The 25710-nt window shown below is 35.6% G+C and overlaps 1 long non-coding RNA gene across 1 annotated transcript in view; it reads right to left on the reverse strand.

Annotated features, from left to right (window-relative positions):
• Positions 1 to 25710, reverse strand: part of LOC125964885 (uncharacterized) — a 123834-nt gene that overhangs the window by 79804 nt on the left and 18320 nt on the right. The window contains exon 3 of the long non-coding RNA XR_007478213.1: positions 4910 to 4994. This is a non-coding gene — a long non-coding RNA (uncharacterized LOC125964885). The remainder of the gene's footprint in view (positions 1 to 4909; positions 4995 to 25710) is intronic.

Raw genomic sequence — 25710 nt, forward strand, 5'->3', positions numbered from 1 at the left:
TTTCAGAATGTACATACTACCATAGTGGTCCACAGATTCAATGACGTCCCTATTAAAATCCCAATGGTGTTCAATACAGAAATAGAGAAAGCAATCCAAAAATTCATAGGGCACCACAAAAGACCCCAAATAGCCAGAACAATCTTTTGAAGAATAAACCTTAAGGGATCACACTTCCTGCTTTCAAAACATATTACCGGGCTTCCCTGGTGGAACAGTGGTTGAGAGTCCACCTGCCGATGCAGGGGACACGGTTTTGTGCCCCAGTCCAGGAAGATCCCACATGCCGCGGAGCGGCTGGGCCCGAGAGCCATGGCTGCTGAGTCTGCGTGTCTGGAGCCTGTGCTCCGCAACAGGAGAGGCCACAACAGTGAGAGGCCCGCGTACCGCAAAAAAAAAAAAAAAAAACAAAAAAACATATTACCAAGCTACAGTAATTAAAACAGAATAGTACTGGGTTAAATACAAACATATCGACCAATGGAACAAACTAGAGAGCCCAGAAAGAGACCCATGTATATACAATAAACAAAATATCACCACTGAATACTCTCAATCAAATACTTATGAAAAGTCCTAAATACACTTTTGTCAAATGTTTGAATCTTAAATGTTAGTAGCATGGAACATAAAAATATATCCAATAAACCAACACCATTTTATATTAATTTAAAATAAAATCACAAAAAATGGTATGGGCTTCTCATATCATAAAGCTTCCTTCCAACCTGTAACAACCATTACATCTTCCCAAATGCAAGCTGGATTTCAACAAACAGGAGCAATACCACCACCAACAACAACACCAGCAACAAACAGCTATAACAGAAAATCCTGATGGGAAGGGAGAATCTGATTTCCAGAATTTCTACTTTATATTATTTAACATATAAATTTTCAACAAAGAGTTATGAGGTATGAAAACAAACAACAAAGTATGATCCATGAATGAGGAAAAAAATGTGTATATATATATATATATATATATATATATATATACACTGTCCACACAATGTGGACATACACATATACACATTGTCCAGGCATTAAAAAGACTTTAAATCACTCTCTTAAATATTCCCATAGAACTAAATGAAATTTTGGACAAAGAACTAAAAGGAAATCAGGAAAATGGTGTCTCACCAAGTGACGAATACTAACAAAGAGAAAGAAATTACAAAAAGGAATCAAATATATATTCTAGAGTTGAAAAGTGCCACAACTGAAATAAGAAAGTCATTAGGGGGATTCATTAGCAGACTTAAGAAGGCAGAATAAAGAATTGGCACATTTGAAGAAGAACTGATTGAGACTATCCACTCAGGGGTGGAAAGAGGAAAGAGTGAAGAATAACGAGCAGAATGTAAAAGACCTACGAGACATCATCAAGTATGACAACATATCCATAATAGGAATCCTGCATGGAGAGAAAGGGATAGAAAGTCAGGGAAAATATTTGAAGAGATAATTGTTCCAAACTCCTCAAATATGATAAAATACATGAAAGTACATATCCAAGAAACTCAGTGAACTCCAACAGGAGATCTACACAAAAACACTATATTAAAATTGCAAAAACTAACAACAAAGAGAATTTTCAAAGCGTCAAGGGAGAAGGCTGGTGGATTTCATATTCACGTGTTGAAAGAAAAACACTGTTAACCAAGCATTCTATATCTGGTAAAACCATCTTCCAAAAATGAAGGACAGCAGTGATATAGGTAAGATGGCAGAATAGGAAACTCCAGGTCTGTAACCCCATGAAAACACTGACCTAAACAATAGAATACAAATAGCTTTGTGGGAGCTCTAGAAACCAGTCAGTAATCTGAAGCAACAAAGTGAATGCCCAATCAAGAAAGAGTCACTCTCTAAATGATAGCAAATTTCGTGACATTTTTGCTCACTCTTATCCTAACCCATTCCTGACTCAATATGGTGCAGGAGAGTGAAAGCTGCCCAATTACTGGTCCTCCATTGGGAGAAAAGTAAAAGAGTGCAACTTGATTGCAATGTGTGGCATGCCAGGCAATGTCTGAGAGTCTGATTTCTGTCTCACATGACTCACAGCTGAGATAGGAATAGTGGAATATTTTTTATATCAGATTGGTAGCTGTGAAAGCAATGATGGATTCAATGGCCCATGAAAACTTCATGGCAACTGTAGACCTGCACACACCTGGAGGGCAGAGATTACTAACAGAGGAATACAACAGAACATTTAAGGGCCAAGAAGACAGGGGTGAGGCTCTTGGGGAAATGAAATATTTTAAAGGAGCTCTGTGTGTGGCAGAATTAGGGGACTGTGGCTGGGCTTCATACACAGGCCCAGTGAAGTCACATCCTCAGAAAAGATCTGAGAAGACCTTAAGTCATTACACCAGGCTGAGTAGTGAAGGCCTTCCTCTGCAAGTATCCAGTCTACAAGGCTGGGAGAGGTGGCTGTTTTTTTCAATATGCAATTTTTGACAAAAGCTCACAAAACACAGAAAAAAACAGGGAAATGTGGCCCATTCAAAGGAACATAATAAATCTCTAGAAAGTGACACTAAAGAAAGACAGGCTTCAGAGTGGCTGGATGAACTCTTGAAAACAACTGCCTAGGAAATCAGGAAGATGATATATCAACAAAGTGAGAATATCAACAAAGACAGAATTTATTTCAAAAAAGCAAATGTGCAGTTAAAAGTGTAACTAAATTGAAAATTTCACAAGAGGGGTTCAAAAGCAGACTGAAACAGGCAGAGGAAGGCATCAGCAAACTTGAAGACAAATCATTTGAAATTATTAGTTCTCAGAGCCAAAAGGAAAATCAATGAAGAAATGTGAACCGACCCTAATGGAATTATGGGAATCCAAAAAAGAAGACATCATGGGAATCCAGGAAGAAAAAAGAGTGAGAAAACAGCAGAAACCTCATCTGAAGGAATAATGGACAAAACCTTCCCAAACTATGAAATACTTGGATAAAAAAATACAAGTTAAACGAACTGTAGAGTAAAATCAAATAGACCCACACTAAACCACATTATAATCAAACTGAAAAAAGTAAAAAACAAAGAATCTTGAAAGAATCAATAGACAACTGAGTCATCATGTATTAATGATGCCAAATAAAATTTTTAGCAGATTTTTCAGCAGAAACCTTGCAGTCCAGAACGCACTGGGATGATGTATTTTAAGTACTGAAGGAAAAAAAAAAGCCTTATAAACTAAAAATCCTATATCGGCAAAACTGTACTTCAAAATAAAGGAGAAATTAAGGCATTCCAAGATAAACAAAACTTGGAGGGAATTACTATCATTAGACCTTCCCTACCAGAAATACTAAAGGGAGTCCTTCAAGTTGAAATGATAAAATGCTAGACAAGTAGCTCAAAGCTAGAAGAAAATATATAGCTCTCTGGTTAAGGTAAATAAATGGCGAAATATAAAAAACATGAGTATTGCAACATGGTTGGTAATCACACTTTTTATATACTATAGGATTAAAAGTAAGAAAATTAAAAATTAACATAATTTCTATGTTAATGGATACACAATATATAAGGATGTATTTTTTAACATCAATAACAGACTGGAGGAGTGGTGCGGTGAAGGAGTAGAATTTTTGTATATTATTGAAGTTAAGTTGTTGACAGTTTAAAACAGATTGTTATGATTTTAGGATATTGTATGTAACCCCTGTGATAACCAAAAAGAAAATATTTACAAAGTATACAGAAAAGGAAGTGAGAAGGGAATCAAAATGTGTCACTCCAAAAACAATAAACACAAAAGAAGGCAATAAGGAAGGGACAAAAATTTAATGAAGCATACAGAAAACAAATGTCACAAATGGCAAAAAAAAGTCCTTCTCTATCAGTAATTAAGTATAATGGATTAAACTCACCAATTAAGATGCATAAGCTGGCAGAATGGATAAAAAACAGAATCCAACTATAAGCTGTCTACACTGTCTACAAGGGATTCTGTTTAAATTTATGGACATCCACAGGTTGAAAGTGAAGAATGGAAAAATATCCCATGCAAATAGTAAGCAAAAGGGAACAAGGTGCCTGTACTAATATCAGACAAACTAGACTTTAAGTCAAACGTTTTACAAGGAACAAAAAAGGAATTTATATAATGAGAAAAGGATCAATTCTCTAAGAAAAAATAAAAATTATAAACATTTGTACCAGAGCTCCTTAACACATGAAGCAAACCTTGACGGAAGGGAGAAACAGGAAGAGTTGGAGACTTTGATAGCCTTCATTCAGAAATGGGAGAGAACAACCACACAGAAGATCAGTAAAGAGACAGAAGACTTAAACAACAGTATAAACCGATGGACCTAACAGACACATATATACACAGCTCTCTACCCAAAGATAGTAAATTACAGATTTTTCTCAAGTGTACGTGAAACATTTCCCGAATAGGCCATATGTGAGGCCACAAAACAATTCTTAATAAAATTTAAAACTACTGAAATCACACAATGAATCTTTTTCCATCACAATGGGATAAAAGTGGAAATCAGTAACAGAAGGGAAACGAAAATTCACAAATATGTGGAAATTAAACAGCACGCTTTTAAACAACCAATGGGTCGAGGAAGAAATTACAAGAGAAACTACAAAATAACTTGAGACCAAAGAAAAAAAATACATAATAGCAAACCTTACGGGATGGAGCACAAACAGTGATGAGAGGGAAATTTATAGCTGTAAAGGCTTACACTGAGAAAGAATAAAGATCTCATATCCACAATCTAACATTTTCCTTAAAGAAGTAGAAAAAACTTAACCCAAGGCCAGCAGATGGGAAAAATAATAAATGTTACAGCACACATAAACAAAACAGAAAAACAGTATAGAAAGTCAATGAAACCAGGAGTCGGTTATTAGAAAAGATCAACACATACCTCAAGATGGACACAGAAGAGACTCCTGAATTTCCCTCCTTCCATGGATGCACTGAATATACAGCTACACACAGATCAATTCCCTCTGAAAGATATCAAGAAACTAACTTTAGTGACTCCTACACATTGGGAAACTGAGAAAATACCCACTCAGAAATGTGTAGGAAAGGATGAAACACACTCTTACTATAAACCCCACCCAAGAACAGCGCCTTATAATCTTTCTGAAAACACCAACTCCTAGCTCCTTCCCAATTAGCGTGGTGTTTGCACCACATTTCTAATGTCCCAAAATTTAAGGCTGCCGCCTGAGGGATGGACCCCCAAATCATCTAGCTCTGAGAGCCAAAAGGGCTTCCCTTCAGAAGTCCAATGGTATTAGAGCAAACAAATAAGCAGTTTTTACAAGGTGCTTGAACACTCCCTCTGGCTATCTCCACAAGCTCAGAGCAGAGGGAACACACACAAATGCTTATCTCCCAATTTCTTCCTGGAGGCCGTTGGACTACATACTTTCCCAGCTACTGTCTGAAGGTCCAGCTTCTAATTAGCTTGCATTTCAGCTGACTGGAATCCTGCGCAGAGCCCAAAAGAGCCAGTGGGTACTTACTCTGCCCTCTCCCCCAGCTTCCTTCAACAATAAAGCCAAATCTCCTGCATGAACCTGGAGGGAGCTTGTCTACACATTTAGAACCCTGACTTTTAAAACTGCCACCTGAGGGATGGACCCCAAAATAACCTACCTCTGAAAGTCAATTGGGCTTGCATTCCTGAGCACCACAGTACTATAGCAAACAAAGAAGCAGTTTTTAAATGGATGCATAAGGATTCCCCGTAGCTATACACCCAGACCCAGCATGGAGGGAGATGACAAAAAAATGCCCATCTCCCAGCAAGAATGTTTCTCCCTGGAAGGAAGTTGTATATTTTCCTAGCTGCTGCCTGTGGTTATGGCTTCCAGTTAGTCTGCATGTGGAAGCTCACGGGGATCCATTTGGGAGCCTGGTAAAGCTGGTGGGCATGTCCCCTGCTATCTCCACCAGCTCCAAATAAGACCAAATTTTTATCTTCTCTCCTGGAAGGAGCTTGTTCACACATCTAGCACGCCAGTTTTCAACTGCCACCTAAGGGACTAGCCCCCAATTCACCTAGCTCTGGGAGCTGAAAGGGCTCAGCCTTCATGAGTCCCTGGGACCACTAAAAACAAAGGCTGTTTTACTTGGACACAGAAGCATTCAGAGCAATTATTTCCCTTGGCTCAGCACAGAGTGAGGAAGAAGAAACTCTTCCACCTCTGCATTCTTCTTCATAGAGGCAAGACTACATATGTCATGTTCTGACTTTTCCAGCTCCTGCCTGATAATTGGGCTTCCAATTAACCTGCATCAGGGAGTTAAAGCAGCAGGCAAGTGGCAGTTGTCCAGAAGCCTAAACAGGCATATGAGCATTAACCACATGGTTGAGGACATTGATGGGTCTTGGAACACCCTCAACTGCTGCAAGTCACTAAGAACAAAGACAATGATTTCAACAACCAGGCCAGGCTGATTAAGGCCAATCTGTCAAAACTGGGAAAAGGGGCTGTTTTATACAAAAAGCAACACAGAGAGTCAAGGAAAGTAAAGAAACGGGGATGTTTCAAACAAACAAAGAGATCTCTAGGAGCTGACCTTAATGAAGTGGATATAAGTAATTACCCAACAGAGTTCAAAATAATGGTAATAAAGATGCTTACTGACCTCAAGAGAATAAAGCATGAGCAAAGTGTGAGTTTCAACAAAAAGACGGAAAATATTAAGAAGTACCAAACAGACATCATAGATGTCAAGAATAAATGAACTGAAAAATTCAATACAGGGCTTCACAAGCAAACTAGACCAAATGGAAGAAAGAATCAGACAAGGCAGTGGAAGTCATCCAATCAAAAGAGCAAAAAGAAAGAATAGAAAAAAGTGAAGATCACATAAGGGACACCAGTAAGTGGATCAATATATGTGTTACAGGTCTTCAAGAAAGAGAAGGAAAGAAAGGGCAGAGAGCATATTCAAAGAAATAATGGCTAAAAAGTTCCCTAATGTGGGGAAAGAAAGAGATATCCAGATCAAGGAAGCCCAAAAATCTCCAAAGAAGATTAATCCAAAGAGATCTACAAATAGACACACTATAATGAAATTATCAGAAATTAAAGACAGAATCGTAAAAGCAAGAATAGCCACTTGTTTATACATGGGAATCCCCATAAGATTAACAGATTTTTCAGCAAAACTATTGCAGCCCATAAAGGATAGGAATGATATATTCAATGTGTGCAAAGAAAAAAAAATGCCAAGAATGCTCTATCCAGCAAACATGTCCTTTAGAAATGGAGAGACAGAGTTTTCATAAACAAAGAAAAGCTGAAGGAGTTTATACAAAAGTTGTTAAAAGGAGTTCTTCAATCTGAAATGAAAGCGTGTTAATTAATTAGGAACATGAAAACACATGAAAGTATAAAACTCAGAGGCTAAAAGATAGTTCAGAATACTCTAATATTGTGATGGTGAAGGGTAAATCTCTTATAACTTTAGTATAAAGGTAAAAGACAAGAACAACTGTAACTGCAATAATTTTTAACAGATTCACAATATAAAATGATGTGAATTGTGACATCAAAGCATAAAATAAGGAGAGTGCAAAATTGTAGTGCTTTTGTATGTATTCAAAATTAAGTTGTTATCACCTTAAAATAGTCTGTCATAACTCTAAAAGGTTGGATGAAAGGCTCACGATAACAAAGAATCAAAACCTTTAGTAGATACCCAAAAAACAGAAACAAGGATCAAAGCATACCACAACAAAATTATCAATTCACAAAGAAAGACAGCAAGAAAAGAAGGAGTAAAAGAATGACAAAAAAATCCAGGAAACAATTAATATGATGGAATTAGTAAGTCCTTCCCTGTCAATGATTCCTCTATATGCAAATGAATTAAATTCTCCCATTAAAAGACACAGAGTGGTTTTATGAATTTAAAAAGAAGACCCAAGTGTCTGCTGATACCAAGAGTCTCATTTCAGCTTTAATGACACACTTACACTGAAAGTAAAGGGATGGAAAAAGATATTCTATTCAAATGGAAACCAAAAGAGAGCAGTGGTAGCTATACTTACATGAACTTGAAGTCAAATACTGTAACAAGAGAAAAAGAAGGTCATTATATAAAGATAAGGAGTAAATTTACTTATAAGAGGACACACAATTATACATTTTTATCCCTGAACTATCAGAGCACCCTAAATATATAAAGCAAATAGTAACTAACCTGAAGGAGGAAATGGGCAGCAAATCAGTATTTTGGGACTTCAATACCCCATTTTCATCAATGGATAGGTCATCATCCAAAAAGAAAATCAGTAAGGAGACATTGGACTTAAACTACACATAATACCAGATGGACCTAACAGACATATGCAGAACAGAAGAATACACATTCTTCCCAAGCATACATGGAATACTCTCCATGACAGATCATCTGTTAGGTCATAATATAACTGAAATCACTGTATCGTTTCTGACTACAATGGTATGACACTAAAATACATTATAGGAGAAAAACCAGAAATATCACAAACATGTGGAGGTTAAACAACAGGTTCCTGAACAAAAGGGTTGAAGAAGAAATAAAAGGGCAATTGACAAGGTATTTTGAGACAAATGAAAATGAAACACAATGTACTAAAACTTATGAGCTGCAGCAAAAACAGTTCTAAGAGGGAAGTTTATAATGATAAAAGTCTACATTAAGAAAAAAGAAAGGTCTAAAGTAAACAACTAAAAAAACTCAAGGAACTAAACAACATACTAAGCCTAATGTTATCAGAAGGAAATAAAAATTAGGGCAGATATAAATGAAACAGGGACTAGAAATACAAGAGACAACCACTGAAACTAAGAGCTGGTTTTTTAAAGGTTAGAAAAAAAAGATGTGCAAGCCTTTAGCTAGACTAACTAGGCAAAAAGGAGAAGACTCAATATTGTCAGAAGTGAAAGGGGATATATTACCACACGTAACAACAAAGGTAAAGGATCAGAAGAAATTACTATGAGCAATTTTATGCCAACAAGTTAGATAACCTAGAAGAGATGGGTAAATTCCTAGAAACGTACAACCTAACAAGAATGAATCATAAGGAAATAGAAAATATGAACAAATTACAAGTAAGGAGATTGAATCAGTAAATAATAAACCTCTCAACCAAAAACAGTTCCAAGACCAGATGGCTTCACTGGTAAATTCTACCAACACTTTAAAGAAATTAACCATTCTATCTCAAACTCTTCCAAAGAACTGAAGAGGAGGGAAAACTTCCAAACTCATTTTACAAGGCCAATATTACCCTGTTACCAAAGCCAGGCATGCAAACTACAAGAAAATAAAATTAATGCTCAACATGATTGATGCACAGATGAGCACAGATGCCAAAATCCTCAACAAAATATTACCAAACAAACTTCAACAGCACATTACAAGAATCATACACCATGACCAAGCAGGTTTATTCCTGGGATGCAAATATGGTTCATCACATGTAAATGAATAAATGTGATATAGCACATTAATAAAATGAGGGATAAAATCATATGATCATCTCAATGGATGCAGAAAAAGCTTTTGACAAAAGTGAACATAATTTCATGATAAAAACTCAGCAAACTGAATGGATACAAAATCAAGACCCATATATATGCTGTCTACAAGAGACCCACTTCAGACCTAGGGACACATACAGACTGAAAGTGAGGGGATGGAAAAAGATATTCCTTGCAAATGGAAATCAAAAGAAAGTAGCTATAATCATACCAGATAAAATAGACTTTAAAATACAGAGTGTTACAAGGACAAGGAAGGACACTACATAATGATCAAGGGATCAATCCAAGAAGAAAATATAACAATTGTAATATATATGCACCCAACATAGGAGCACCTCAATACATAAGGCAACTGCTAACAGCTATAAAAGAGGAAATCGACCGTAACACAATAATAGTGGGGGACTTTAACACCTCACTTACACCAATGGACAGATAACCCAAACAGAAAATTAAGGAAACACAAGCTTTAAATGACACTATAGACCAGATAGACTTAATTGATATTTATATGGCATGCCATCAAAAACCGCAGATTCAACTTTCTTTTCAAGTATGCATGGAACATTCCCCAGGATAGACCACATCTTGGGTCTCAAATCAAGCCTCAGTAAATTCAAGAAAATTGAAATCATATCAAGCATCTTTCCTGACCACAACGCTATAAGAAAGGGAAAAAACCGTAAAAAGCACAAACACATGGAAGCTAAACAATACATTACCAAATAACCAAGAGATAACTGAAGAAATCAAAGAGGAAATCAGAAAATACCTAGAGACAAATGACAATGAAAACACGACGATCCAAAACCTATGGAATGCAGCAAAAGCAGTTCTAAGAGGGAAGTTTATAGCTATACAAGCCTACCTCAAGAAACAAGAAAAATCTGAAATAAACAATCCAACGTTAAACCTAAAGAAACTAGAGAAAGAAGAGCAAACAAAACCCAAAGTTAGCAGGAAGAAAGAAATCATAAAGAGCAGAGCAGAAATAAATGAAATAGAAACAAAGAAAACAATAACAAAGATCAATAAAACTGAAAGCAGGCTCTTTAAGAAGATACACAAAATTAATGAACCATTAGCCAGACTCATCAAGAAAAAGAGGGAGAGGACTAAAATCAATAAAATGAGAAATGAAAAGAGAAGTTACAACAGATACCGCAGAAATACAGAGGATTATAAGAGATTACTACAAACAACTATATGCCAATAAAATAGACAACCTGGATGAAACGGACAACTTGTTAGAAAGGTATAACCTTCCAAGAGTGAACAAGGAAGAAATAGAAAATATGAAGAGACCAATCACAAGTAATGAAATAGAAACAGTGATTAAAAATTTTGCAGCAAACAAAAGTCCAGGACCAGGTGGTTTCACAGGTGAATTCTATGAAACATTTAGACAAGAGCTAACAGCCATCCTTCTCAAATTCTTCCTAAAAATTGCAGAGGAAGGAAAACTCCCAAACTCATTCTATGAGGCCACCATCACCCTGATACCAAAACCAGACAAAGATACCACAAAAAAAGAAAATTACAGACCAATATCACTGATGAATATAGATGCAAAACTCCTCAACAAAATACTAGCAAAGAGAATCGAACAATACACTAAAGGATCATACACCATGATCAAGTGGGATTTATCCCAGGGATCCAAGAATTCTTCAATATATGCAAATCAATGTGATACACCATATTAACAAATTGAAGAGTAAAAACCATATGATCATCTCAATAGATGCAGAAAAAGCTTTTGACAAAATTCAACACCCATTTATGATAAAAACTCTCCAGAAAGTGGGTATAGAAGGAACCTACCTCAACATAATAAAGGCCATATAAGACAAACCCACAGCAAACATCCTTCTCAATCGTGAAAAACTGAAAGCATTTCTCTAAGATCAGGAATGAGACAAGGATGTCCACACTCACCAGTATTATTCAACATAGTTCTGGAAGACCTAGTCACGGCAATCAGAGAAGAAAAGAAATAAAAGGAATACAAATTGGAAAAGAAGAAGTAAAACTGTCACTGTTTGCAGATCTCTATACATACAGTTTCCTAAAAATACCACCAGAAAACTACTAGATCTAATCAATGAAGTTGGTAAAGCTGCATGATACAAAATTAATGCACAGAAATCTCTTTCATTCCTATACACTAATGATGAAAAATCTGAAAGAGAAAATATGGAAACACTCCCATTTACCATTGCAAGAAAAAGAATAAAATACCTAGGAATAAACCTACCTATGGAAACAAAAGACCTGTATGCAGAAAACTATAAGACACTGAAGAAAGAAATTAAAGATGATACCAAAAGATGGAGAGATATACCATGTTCTTGGATTGGAAGAATCAATATTGTGAAAATGACTATACTACCCAAAGCAATCTACAGATTCAATGCAATCCCTATCAAATTACCAATGGCACTTTTTACGGAACTAGAACAAATCATCTTCAAATTTGTATGGAGTCACAAAAGACCCCAAATAGCCAAAGCACTCTTGAGGGAAAAAAATGGAACTGGAGGAATAAGAGTCCCTGACCTCACACTATACTACAAAGCTACAGTAATCAAGACAATATGGTACTGGCACAAAAACAGAAACATAGATCAATGGAACAAGATAGAAAGCCCAGAGATAAACCCATGCAACTATGGTCAACTAATCTATGACAAAGGAGGCAAAGATATACAATGGAGAAGACACAGTCTCTTCAATAAGTTGTGCTGGGAACACTGGACAGCTACATGTAAAAGAATGAAAATAGAACACTCCCTAACACCATACACAAAAAGAAACTCAAAATGGTTTCGAGACCTAAAGGTAAGACCAGACACTATAAAACTATTAGAAGAAAAGACAGGAAGAACACTCTTTGACATAAATCACAGCAAGATCTTTTTTGATCCACCTCCTAGAGTAATGGAAATAAAAACAAAAATAAGCAAATGGGACCTAATGAAACTTCAAAGCTTTTGCACAGCAAAGGAAACCATAAACAAGACAAAAAGACAACCCTCAGAATGGGAGAAAATATTTGCAAATGAATCAATGGACAAAGGATTAATCTCCAAAATATATAAACAGCTCATGCAGCTCAATATTAAAAAAACAAACAACCCAATCCAAAAATGGGCAAATGACCTAAATAGACATTTCTCCAAACAAGACATACAGATGGGCAAGAAGCACATGAAAAGCTGCACAACATCACTAATTATTAGAGAAATGCAAATCAAAACTACAATGAGGTATCACCTCACACCACTTAGAATGGGCATCATCAGCAAATCTACAAACAAATACTGGAGAGGGTGTGGAGAAAAGGGAAGCTTCTTGCACAGTTGGTGGGAATGTAAATTGATACAGCCACTATGGAGAACAGTATGGAGGTTCCTTACAAAACTAAAAATAGAATTACCATATGACCCAGCAATCCCACTACTGGGCATATACCCAGAGAAAACCATAAGTCAAAAAGACCCATGCAGCCCAATGTTTGTTGCAGCACTGTTTACATTAGCCAGGTCATGGAAACAACCTAAATGCCCATCTACAGACGAATGGATAAAGAACATGTGGTACATATATACAATGGAATAGTACTCAGCCATAAAGAGGAACGATATTGGGTCATTTGTTGAGACATGGATGGATCTAGAGACTGTCATACAGGGTAAGTAAGTGAAAAAGAGAAAAATATCGTATATTAACGCATATATGTGGAACCTAGAAAAATGGTACAGATGAACCGGTTTGCAGGACAGAAATAGAGACACAGATGTAGAGAAGAAACGCATGGACACCAAGGGGGGAAAACCGCGGTGGGCTGGCGATGGTAGGGTGCTGAATTGGGCGATTGGGATTGACATGTATACACTGATGTGTATAAAATTGATGACTAATAAGAACCTGCAGTATAAAACAAACAAACAAACAAACAAAAAAGCAACTAATACTAAACTTTCTTTGAGTTATTTGTATGGAAATATGTTAATATAAATGTTTCAGACATTACATGAAATTTCTAAAAATCTTATATGTTCTGGTATAATGTTACAAGTCATAATTGTAGTTATTACTTTAAAATGTATATCTCAGCAATAACTAAATTTCCTTGTCAACTGCATTATTACGAACTTTCATCAAATCTTTAACCGTGGTCATTTTTAAGTCTTTTGTCATTTACAGACAGTTCTGGGTGTACTCTGATGCTTTTGCAAAAATGTTCCTATAAAAGGGTTTCCTATTCAAGGCATTCATGGAAAAGACTCTGACAAGTACAGGTTTCTGGTAACTGACTATACTGCTGAACTGAATGAATAAGCATTTTCAGAACTCTAATGTAAAACTGATGAATTCATAAAAGATGAAAAAAATTAATTACATGGGACTGAGTGAACTGATGAGGATGATTATAATTTTTGTGACTTTCTGTTTGAATAAAAAAAAATCCCACAAGGACTCAGAGGCAAAAAATATACAAATCAATTTTCACTGCAAAGTAAATGAGCTGTTACAGTGGAGGTTTACTGGACTGAATGTCAATATTATGACATAGTATGAGTGTGTTTTGTGTTTGGTAATTGCAATCATTGTTTATTTTGTTGTGGTCATCCATTTACAATGCTCTGTGTCAGTTTATCTCTTGTAAAAATAAAATAGAGTGTGTGTGTGTGTGCGTGCGTGAAAAAACAACTCAGCAAATTATGTATAGATGTAATGTATGCTATCATAATAACGGCCATATATGATAAGACTACAGCTAACATCACACGGAATAATGAGAAGCTGAAACAAGGAACAGCATCCTCTAAGATCAGGAACAAGACAAGGATGCAACTCTCAGCACCCTCATTCACCATATGACTGTAAGTCCTAGCCAGAGCAATTAAGCAAGAAAAATGAATAAAAGGCATCCAAATTGTAAAGTTATAAGTAAATTAAGTCTGTTTGCAGATGACATGATATTATATGTGGAAAACCCTAAACACACTGCCAAAAAAAAAAAAAAACCTGTTAGAATAACTGAATTCTGTAAAGTTTCAGCATCAATATACAAAAATCAGCTGCATTTGTATATCAACGAATATCAACTAACAATGAATTATCAGAAGGAAAATTAAGAAAATAATCTCATTTACAATAGTATGAGAAAAAGTAAAATACTTAGGAACAAATTTATCTAATGGGGTGAAAGATCTACACACTAAAAACCATAAAACACTGATGTAAGAAATGGAAGAAGACACAAACAAATGGATAGATATGCTGTGTTCATGGATTGGAAGGGTTAATATTGTGAAAATGCCCATACCATCCAAAGTGACCTACAAATTCAATGCAATCTCTATCAAAATTCCAAAGCATTTTTTAAAGAAATGAAAAAAAAATCCTAAAACTCATATGAAACCACCGAAGACTCCAAAGAGCCAAAGCAATCTTGAGAAAGAAGAACAAAAGTACAGACATCACACTCGCTGATTTCAAACTATAATACAAAGCTATAGTAATCAAAAAAGTACTGTATTGGCATAAAACAGAAACACAGATCAACAAAAACGAATCGAGAGCTCAAAAGTAAACTCATGCACATATAGTCAATTAGTTCTCAGCAAGGAAGTCAAGAATAAACTTGGGAAAAGGAGAGTCCCTCCAATAAGCGGTTTTTGGAGAAACTGCATCGCCACATGGAAAAGTCACATTATGCCAGCTATAAAAATAAAATCAAAATTAATTAAAGACATGAACATAGGACCTGATCCTTAAAATTCTTAGTAGAAAATATAGGGGGTAAGCTCCTTGACACTAATCTCATCCATGTTCTTTTGGATTTGACACCAAAAGCAAAGGCAACAAAAGCAAAAATGTACAAGTGGGACTACATCAAACGAAAAAGGTTCTGAACAGCAAAGGTAACCATTAACAAAATGAAAAAGCAGCCTATGGAGTGTGAGAAAATATCTGCAAATCACGTATCTAAAAAGAAGTTAATATCCAAAGTATACAAGGAGCTCATACAACTCAGTAGCAAAAACACCATATAACACAATTTAAAAATTGGCAAAGGACCTAAAAAGACATTTTCCCAAAGATGACAAACATTTGGGGAACAGGTATATGAAAAGGTGATTCACATCACCAATCATCAGGGAAATGCAAATCAAAACCACGAGATATCACTTCACACCTGTTAGTATGTATATTATGAAAAAGATGAGATAAATGTTGGCAAAGATGTGGAGAAAAGGGAATCTGTGTGCACTGTTGCTGGGAATGTAAATTGGTTCAAACAGTACTGAAAACAGTATGGAGATTCCTCAAGAAAATAAAATTAGAATATCATGTGATCCAGCAATTTCACTTCTGGTCATATAGCAAGAGAAACAATATTTTTTAGGAATTCCCTGGCTGTCCAGTGGTTAGGACTTTGTGCTCTCACCGATGAGGGGAGGGCCCAGGTTCAACCCATGGTTGGGGAGCTAAGATCCCACAAGCCACGTGGTACGGGAAAAAAACAAAAACAAAAAAAACTTTGAAACGTTATTCACAGTAATGGTATGGAAAGAACCTGCCTGTCTCTCATAGATGAATGGATAAACAAATTCTGATACACACACACACACATACAAATATACATACATAACATACACAATGGGATATTATTCAGCCTTAAAGTAAATCCTGACACTTGCAAGAACATGAACGAGCCTGGAGAACATTATGCTAAGTGAAATAAGCCTGCTGGAGAAAAGACAAATGCCGCATGGTATCACTTATGTGTGGAATCTAAAAAAAAGTTGGAATCATAGAAACACAGCAGAAATTGTTGCCTGCGGTTGGGCATGGGGGGAAATGGGAACACGCTGGTAAATGGACACAAATTTTCAGTTATAACATGAGGGATAAAATGAAGGAATAAGGTCTGAGGAGCTAATGTATAACATGGTGACTAACTGATGATGCTGTATTCTGTAACTGAAAATTTCTGAGAGAGTAGAATTTGTGTCCTCACACACAAAAAGTAAATATATGACAGGTGATGGGTATGTTAATTAACTTGATTGTGAGAATCCTTTTACAATATATACGTATATCAAAGAATCACGTTATACATTTTAGATATATTACAGTCTTGTCAGTTATGCCTCAAAATAGCTGTAAAAAGAGTAAAACGATCAACAAAATTGACAAAACTAGTTAGACTGACTATTAAAAAAAGAGATAAGAACAAAATATGTAAAATCAGAAATGAAGAAAGGGACATTACTACCAATTTTGTAGAGACAAAAAGGCTTACAATAGAGTACTATTAACAGTTGTATACCAACTAATTTGATAACTTAGATGAAATAAACACATTCCTAGAAACACATATCTTAACAAGAAATACAAAATCTGAACAGATCTAGAAGTTAAGATATGGAATCACTTATCAAACATCTCCCAACAACTGAACGCCCAGCACCAGGTATCTTCATGGTGAATTCTACCAACTATTTAAAGAAGAATTAACACCAATCCTTCTCAAGCTCTTCCAAAGAATTTAAGAGGAGAGAATGTATTTTCACTCATTCTATGAGGTTAACATTATATCAATTACAAACCTAGAGACACTACAAGAAAAGTACACTACAGACCAATATCCCTTATGAATACTGATGCAAAAATCCTTTAAAAAATAATAAGAGACAGAACAGCCCATTATAAGGATTACACATCATGACCAAATGGGATTTATTCTTGCAAGGCAAGGTTGGTTCAACATATGAAAATCCATCAATGCAGCATAGCATGTAAACAGACTGAAGGGACTAAACTCCATGTGATCATCTTCATTGATGCAGAAAACACATTTGACAAAATTCAATGCCATTTTATGATTAAAAAACTCAACAAACCAGCAATACAAGTTGATGACTTCAACATAATAAAGGTCAGAGATAGAAAACCAACAGCTATTATATTCAGTGGTGAAATCTTCCTCCCTAAGATCAGGAACAAAGGAAGGATGCCTGTTGTCACCACTTCTATTCAGCAAAGTACTGGAATTCCTAGCAAATAAATAAGGAAAGATAAAAAATAAAAGGCATCTAAATCAGAAAGGAAGAAATAAAATTATATTTGTTCAGAGACAACAAACATGCACCGAAAAAAAACCTGTTAGAATTATTAAATGAATTTAGAAAAGTTGCCAGATACAAAATCAACACTCAAAAATCAGTTGTGTCTGTATACACTAACAATGAAAAGTGTGAAAAGGAAAGCAAAAAAAAAATAGCATTTAAATTATCATGAAATATAGTAAAAGACGAGGAATAACTTAACCAGGGGGACAAAAGACATGTACATTGAGAACTAGAAAACATTGCTGAAGGAAATTAATGAAGACACCAATAAATGTAAAGGCATCTTGTGTTCACAGTTTGGAAGACTTAATGTTGTCTTCCAAAAGAAATAAGAAGAGAATCAAAATGGTAAACTAGGAAAAACATCAATCACAAAAGAATGTAATAATGAAGGATGTGAACAACAAAAAGGATATAAGATATCCAGAAAATAGTGTAGCAGTAGAAGTAAGTCCAAAGGGCTCAATATAGGATCAACACAAAGAAGACTACACCCAATCACGTTATAATCAACTTCTTAAATGTGAAGTACAAAGACAGAATATTGAAAGGAACAAGAGAAAAGTGACTTGGCACATATGAGGGAACTCCCAGAAAACAATTTGTGAATATCTCAGCAGAAACCTTACAGGCCAGGAGAGAGTTGGATGATATATTCAAAGTACTGAAAGAAAAAAAAAACAACCTGTGAGCAAAAATGACCATACCTAGCAAAATTATGCTTTAAACATAAAGGAGAGATAAAGTCAACAAAATCTAAGTGACTTCATCACTACTAGACCTGCCTTATAAGAAACACTTAAGGGAGAGCACTTTGAAATGAAAACATGTTAACAGAAATGCAAAAGCAAACAAAAGCATAAATTTCAATGTTAAACTCATACACACACACACAAATATAGCATAATAACACTGTAATGGTGCTGTATAAAGTACTTTAACCCTGATATAAAAGTTAAAATTTGTTAACAATAGAAAAAGAAGGAAACTGAGTATAAGGACACTAAGTTTGGGTGGGAGTAAAAGAACAGATGTTTAGAACTACAAGATTTCTATGTAGCCTTCAGCTAACCACAAAGAAAAGGCCTAGTATAAATAAACAAAAGATAAAGAGAAAAGGATCAAAGTAAATCACTACAAAAAAATAATCAAACAACAATGAAATAAAGCTACAGAGAAAGAGGACAAAACAGCTGCAAAACAGACATAAGACAATTAACAAAATAGCAAGAGTAAGTCCTTACTGATCGATAATTAGTTTAATATAAATGGATTAATCTTCCCAATCAAAAGGCATAGACTGGCTGAATGGATAAAAAAACAACATCCAACCCTATGCTGTCTACAAGAGACTCATTTTAGATGAAAAGACACATATAGGCTCAAAGTGAAGGGATGGAAAAAGACACTCCATGCAAATGGCAACCAAAACAAAGTGAGAGTTCCTATATGCAGACGAAATAGACATTAAGTCAAAAATTGTCTGTATAGACAAAGAAGGTTTCTATATGATAATAAAAGAGTCAACTCAACAGGAGGATATAACAATTATATATGCATCCAGCATCAGAGCACATAAAACTCTAAAGGAAATATCGAAATTAAATGGAGAAATTGATTGCAGGACACGAATAGTAAGGGACTTCAATAACCCAGTTACAATAATGGATAGAACACCCAGACGGAAAATCAATCAACAAACTAACTTGAACAACACTATGGACCATATGGTCCTTACAGACATATACAAAACAGTTCATCCAACAGCAGCACACACACGTTCATTTCAAGAACACACACAACATTCTCCAGAATAGATAATATGTTAGGCCACAATCAAGTCTTAACAAATTTTAGAAGTCTGAAATAATTTCAAGCATCTTATCTGATCACAATGGTATGAAACTAGAAATCCTATAATAGTAACAAAACAGGAATATTAGGATATCCCTGGTGGCACAGTGCTTAAGAATCTGCCTGCCAATACAGGGGACATGGGTTCAATCCCTGACAAGCAAAGATCTCACATGATGCAGAGCAACTAAGCCCATGCACCACAACTACTGAGGCTGCGCTCTAGGGCCCACGTGCCGCAACTACTGAACCCGAGTGCTGCAACTAATGAAGCCTGCGCGCCTAAAGTCTGTGCTCCGCAACAAGAAAAGCCACTGCAGTCAGAAGCCCGTGCACCACAACAAAGAGTAGCCCCCACTCACTGCAACTAGAGAAAGCCCGCATGCAGCAACGAAGACCCAATGTAGCAAAAAAATTAAATAAAAAAATATTTTTAATAAAGAAAACAAGAAAATCTACCAATATGTGGAAACTAAACAATATATTCTTTTCCCCCATTCCACTTTTATTGAGATATAACTGCCACAGAGCCCTGCATAAGTTTTAAGTGTACAGCATAAAGATTTGACTTATGTACATCAAGAAATGATTACCACAGTAAGTTTAGTGAACATCATCTCATATGGCCACAAAATAAAAGGAAAAGAAAAAATTGTTTTCCTTGTGATGAGAACTCTTAGGATGTACTCTCTTAACCTTCATATATAACACACACCTATGTTAATTATATTTATCATGTTGAATAATACAGTCTTGAGCAACCATTGGGTCAAAGAGAAAACCAAAGGGGAATTTAAAAAGAATCTTGACACAAACTAAAATGAAACACAACACACCAAGATTTATGGGATGCAGCAAAAGCAGTACTACAGGAGAAGTTTAGAGTGATAAATGCATACATTAAAGAAGTAAAACCACAAGTAAACAATCTCACTTTATGCTTTAAGGAACTAGAAAAAGAAGAAAAAAGTAATCTCAAATTTAGCAGAAGAAAGGAAATAGGAAAGATTAGAGCAGAAATAAATCAAATAGAGAATAGGAAAACAATAGAAAATAGAAACAAAACTAAGTGGTGTTTTTTTGAAAAGATAAATTTGAAAGACTCCTGGCTACACAAATTAAGAAAAAAATACAAAAGACAACTCAATAATATCAGAAATGAAAGAGGAGACAATACAAGTGATGCCTCAGAAATAAAGGAATCATAAGGGTCCATTATCAATTATGCCAACAAATGGGATAATCTAGAAGAAATGGATAAATTCCTACAAACATACAACCTACCAACACTGAATCAAGATGACATAGAAAGTCTGAACAGTCCAATAACAAATAAGGAGATTTAATCAATAATATTTTTTAAAAAAATAGAAAATCCAGGACCAGATGGCTTCCCTGGTGAATTTTGCCAAATATTTGAAGAGGAATTAGTACCAATCCTTTTCAAACTCATCCAAAAAATTGGATAGGAGGGAACACTTCCAAACTAATTTTACAAGGCTAGCATTACCCTGATACCAAAGCCAGACACGGACACTACAAGAAAAGAAAATTACAGCCAATATCTTTGATAGACCTAGATGCAAAAATCCTCGACAAAATATTAGCAAACCAATTTCAACAATAAATTAAAATTATCATACCCCATGCTCAAGTCAGATTTATTCCTGGGATGCAAGGATGGTTCAACATACACAAATCAACCAATGTGATACACCACATTAACAAAATGAACGAAAAATCATATGATCATCTCAATAGAGGCAGAAAAGGATTTGACACAATTCAACATCCTTTCATGATAAAAACTCTAAACAAATTAGGTGTAGAAGGAATGTACCTCAACACAATAAAGGCATATGACAAAGAAAAGACCACAGCAAACATCTTACTCAACAGTGAAAAAGTAAAAGCTGTCCCTCTAATATCAGGAAGAACGCAAGAATGTCCACACTTACCACTTCTATTCAACACAGCACTGGAAGACGGAGGAATTAGGCACGAAAAAGAAATAAAATGCATCCAAATCAGAAAGGAAGAAGTAAAATTACCTCTGTTTGCAGATGACATGATCATACATGTAGAAAATCCTAAAGATTCAACAAGAACAGCAGTAAAAACTGTTAGAACTCATAAGTGAATTTAGTAAAGTTGCAGGATGTAAAATCAGCATATAGAAGTCATTATACAAGAGGAATGACCTACCCAAAAAAGGAAATTAAGAAAACAACCCCATTCTGAATTTCATGACAAAGAATAAAATACTTAGGAATAAATTTAGCCAAAGAGGTGAAAGATCTATACATTGAAAAGTATAAAAAATTGATGAGGATAATTAAAGATGACACGGATAATACGGAAAGACATCCCATGTTCATGAACTGGAGGATTTACTATCATGAAAATATCCATACTACCCAAAGTGATCCACAGATTCAATGCAATCCCTATTAAAATCCCAATGGGGGACTTCCCTGGTGGTGCAGTGGTTAAGAATCCACCTGCCAATGCAGGGGACACGGGTTTGAGCCCTGGTCCGGGAAGATCCCACATGCCGTGAAGCAACTAAGCCCACACGCCACGACTACTGAGCCTGCACTCTAGAACCTGCGAGCCACGACTCCTGAAGCCCGCGCACCTAGAGACCATGCTCTGCAATGAGAGAAGCCACTGCAATGAGAAGCCCGGGCACCACAACAGAGTAGTCCCCACTCACCTCAACTAGAGAAAGCCCACGCTCAGCAACAAAGACCCAATGCAGCCAAAAATAAACAAAATAAATTTATTTTTAAAAATGGGCAAAGGACTTGAATAGACATTTCTCCAAAGGAGGCATATAAATGCCCAACAGATGTATGAAAAGGTGCTCAACATCACTAACTGTCAGAGAAATGCAAGTCAAACCACAATGAGATATCACCTCACACCTGTTACAATGGCGATTATCAAAAACACAAAAGATAACAAGTGTTGATGAGGATGTGGAGAAAAGGGAACCTTCGTGCATTTCTGTTGGGTATGTAACTTGATACAGCCACTAAGGAAAACAGTATTGAAGTTCCTCAAAAAATTAAAAATACAACTATCTTATGACTCAGCAATCCCACTTCTGGGTATACAGCAAAAGGAAATGAAATCGGTATCGTGAAGAGACATACGCACTTCCATGTTTACTTTTCACAGTAGCCAAGATACTGGATCAACCTAAGTGTCTGTAGATTCATGAACGGATAAATAGCGTGTGGTATATAAACAGGCATATCTCGTTTTCTTGTGCTTTGCAGATACAACGTTGTCTACAGATTGAAGGTTTGTGGCAATCCTGCACTGAGTAAGTCTATCGGTGCCATTTTCCCAATTAGCATTACTTTAAAATTAAGGTATGTACATGGGTTTTTTAGACATAATGCTATCGCACATTAACACACTATAATATAGCATACACATAACTTTTATATGCACTGGTAAACCAAAAATTTCATGTGGCTTGTTTTGTTGCAATATTTGCTTTATTTTGGTGGTTTGGAACCAAACCTGCAATATCTCCAAGGTATGCCTGTATACAATGGAATATTATTCAGCCTTTAAAATGAAGGAAATGCTGCTATTTGTGACAACGCGGATGAACCTGAAAGAGATTATGCTAAGTGAAATAAGCCAGATACAGAAAGACAGCTACAAACACTTCATGATAGTACTTTTATGTGGAATCCAAAATAGTCATAGATGTGGGTGCAGAACAGTGGCTGACAGGAGATGAGCGGATGGGAAAACTGGCAGGTATTGATCACGAGGAACAAAGTTTCAGTTATGCAAGGTGAATAATTTCTGGAAATCTAGTGTACAACAATGTGCATATAGTTAACAATGCTGTATTGTGTACTTGTAATTTGCTAAGAGGGTAGATCTGAAGTGTTGTCTCCATAAAGAAAGAAAAAAGAAAATGGTAATTATATGAGGTGATGGATATGTTAATTGGCTTGATTGTGGCAATTATGTCAAAAATGTATATGTATATCAAAGCATCAAGTTGTATATCCTAAATATATAATTCTATTTCTCTGTTATACCTCATTAAAGATGGGAACAAGAAAGAAATGAGGTAATGATACATACTACAACATGGGTGAACCTTGAAAATTATGCCATGTGAAAGAAGCCAGACATGAATGGTCACATACTGTATAATTTACACTTGCATGAAATATCCAAATACATATATCTATAGAGACAGAAAGCACATTGGTGACTGCCCAGGGCTTAGGTAGAAGAAAGCATGGGTAGGGCTTCCCTTTAAAGCGATAAAAATATTTTTGAACCACATAGAAGTAAGGGTTGCACAACATCGTGAATGTACTAAATGCTATTGAATTGTGCGAGTTAAAACGGTTAATTTTATCTCAGTAAAAAATAAAACTTCTATGTATGACTGATTCACTTTGTTATAAAGCAGGAACTAATACACCATTGTAAAGCAATTATACTCCAATAAAGATGTAAAAAAATAAATTAAATAAATACAACTTCTCCCCAAGTTACTTTTAGTTAATTTACTGTGTCCTGACAAGTTTTAATGTGAATCATATCGTTAAGAAAAAACAGCCTCAATTCACACCAAATAAATATTCAGTTTAGCAAGGTATCTGTTTTCTAATGGTTTTTCTAACGTCCTAACTTTAGCATACCACCCCATCCTATTGTGGTACAGCAAATGGCATGAACCAGAGGTGGAAACCTAAATCAGACCTTAGAACTCTAACTGAATTTTTGAGACAATGCAACTGGGGGGTTTATCTGTTTTTGCTTCAACATGTTTGTACCTACAATTTCTTACCTTGTTCTACCTGACTTTTTAAAATCTTTAATTCATTTATCTTAAAATATGTAAATGGTTTAAAAAAGCAAGTAAATATCTATGTATTGCTAGAAAAGAGATAATTTAATGATAAGCTTTCTTTATTAGTCATATTTTATACTGTTAGAAGAATGAGGCTATCAACTGAATTCTGTCCCCCCAAAATTCATATATTCAAGATCTAACAAAGTGATGGTATTTGGAGATGGGGCCTTTGGCAGGTAATTAGATTAAATGATGTCATGAGGATTAGGCTCTATTAGTGCCCCTATAAGAAGAAACCAGAGAAGTTTTTCTGTCTCTCTCCACCATGTGAGGACACAGTGAAAAGACAGTTGTGTGCAAGCCGGGAAGAGAGCCCTCACCAGGCACTGAATTGGCCAGCACCGTGATCTTAGACTTCCAAGCCTCTAGAACTGTGACTTGTTAAAGTCACCAAGCCTCTAGTATTATGTTATGGCAGCTTGAGCTATAAGAGTACTAAATGGAAGAGACGTGGAGGAACCCTAAACGCATATTGCTAAATGAAAGATGCCAAACTGAAATGGATACACACTGTATGATTTCAGCTATATGACATCCTGGAAAAGGTAGGGCACTTAAACTATTCTGTACGATACTGTAATGGTCAATGCTTGTCATACATTCGTCAAAACCCATAGGATATACAACAGAGTAAACTGTAATGTAAACTATGGATATTAGTTAATAATAATGTATGAACATTGGCTCATCAATTGTGAAAAATGCCCCACACTAATGCAAGACGTTAATAATAGGGGAAACTTTGGTTTGGGGAATAGATGTGAGGGGGTGTATGGGAACTCTATACTCTGCTCAAATTCTCTTTAAACTTAAAACTACTCTAAATATAGTCTACCAATTTATTTAAACAAAATACATCTAAGTTGCCTCATCATATTGTGAGGTTATTAACCATCTTATAGCTTTTCTATTTGACCTACTTCTTTAATGTTCATTTCTATCTTCTTTTATCCTTGTAAAAAATATATCAAATGTTTCGTATTACTTCACTTCCCAGCCTATTATCTTTTTAGCTATATGTCTTTCACAAACCTTCATTGGAAACTACATTAGATATCCTTGACTTATTACACTCTATGCCCACTACTATTTTCACCACCTCCCTCATAATGCTTGAACCTTGGCTATGACCCATTGTCACCTCTGGACAAATAGTTTCTGCTCTATTTTCTGTCTTCTGTCCTTCTGGGCCACTTCTATCTACCATCATTACCCAAAGAACTGACTTTACAGATTCTATATGCCAGTGTGTAAGACTTGCAGTGTT

The sequence above is a fragment of the Orcinus orca genome, chromosome 6, assembly GCF_937001465.1.
Source record: "Orcinus orca chromosome 6, mOrcOrc1.1, whole genome shotgun sequence".
Lineage (NCBI taxonomy): Eukaryota > Metazoa > Chordata > Mammalia > Artiodactyla > Delphinidae > Orcinus > Orcinus orca.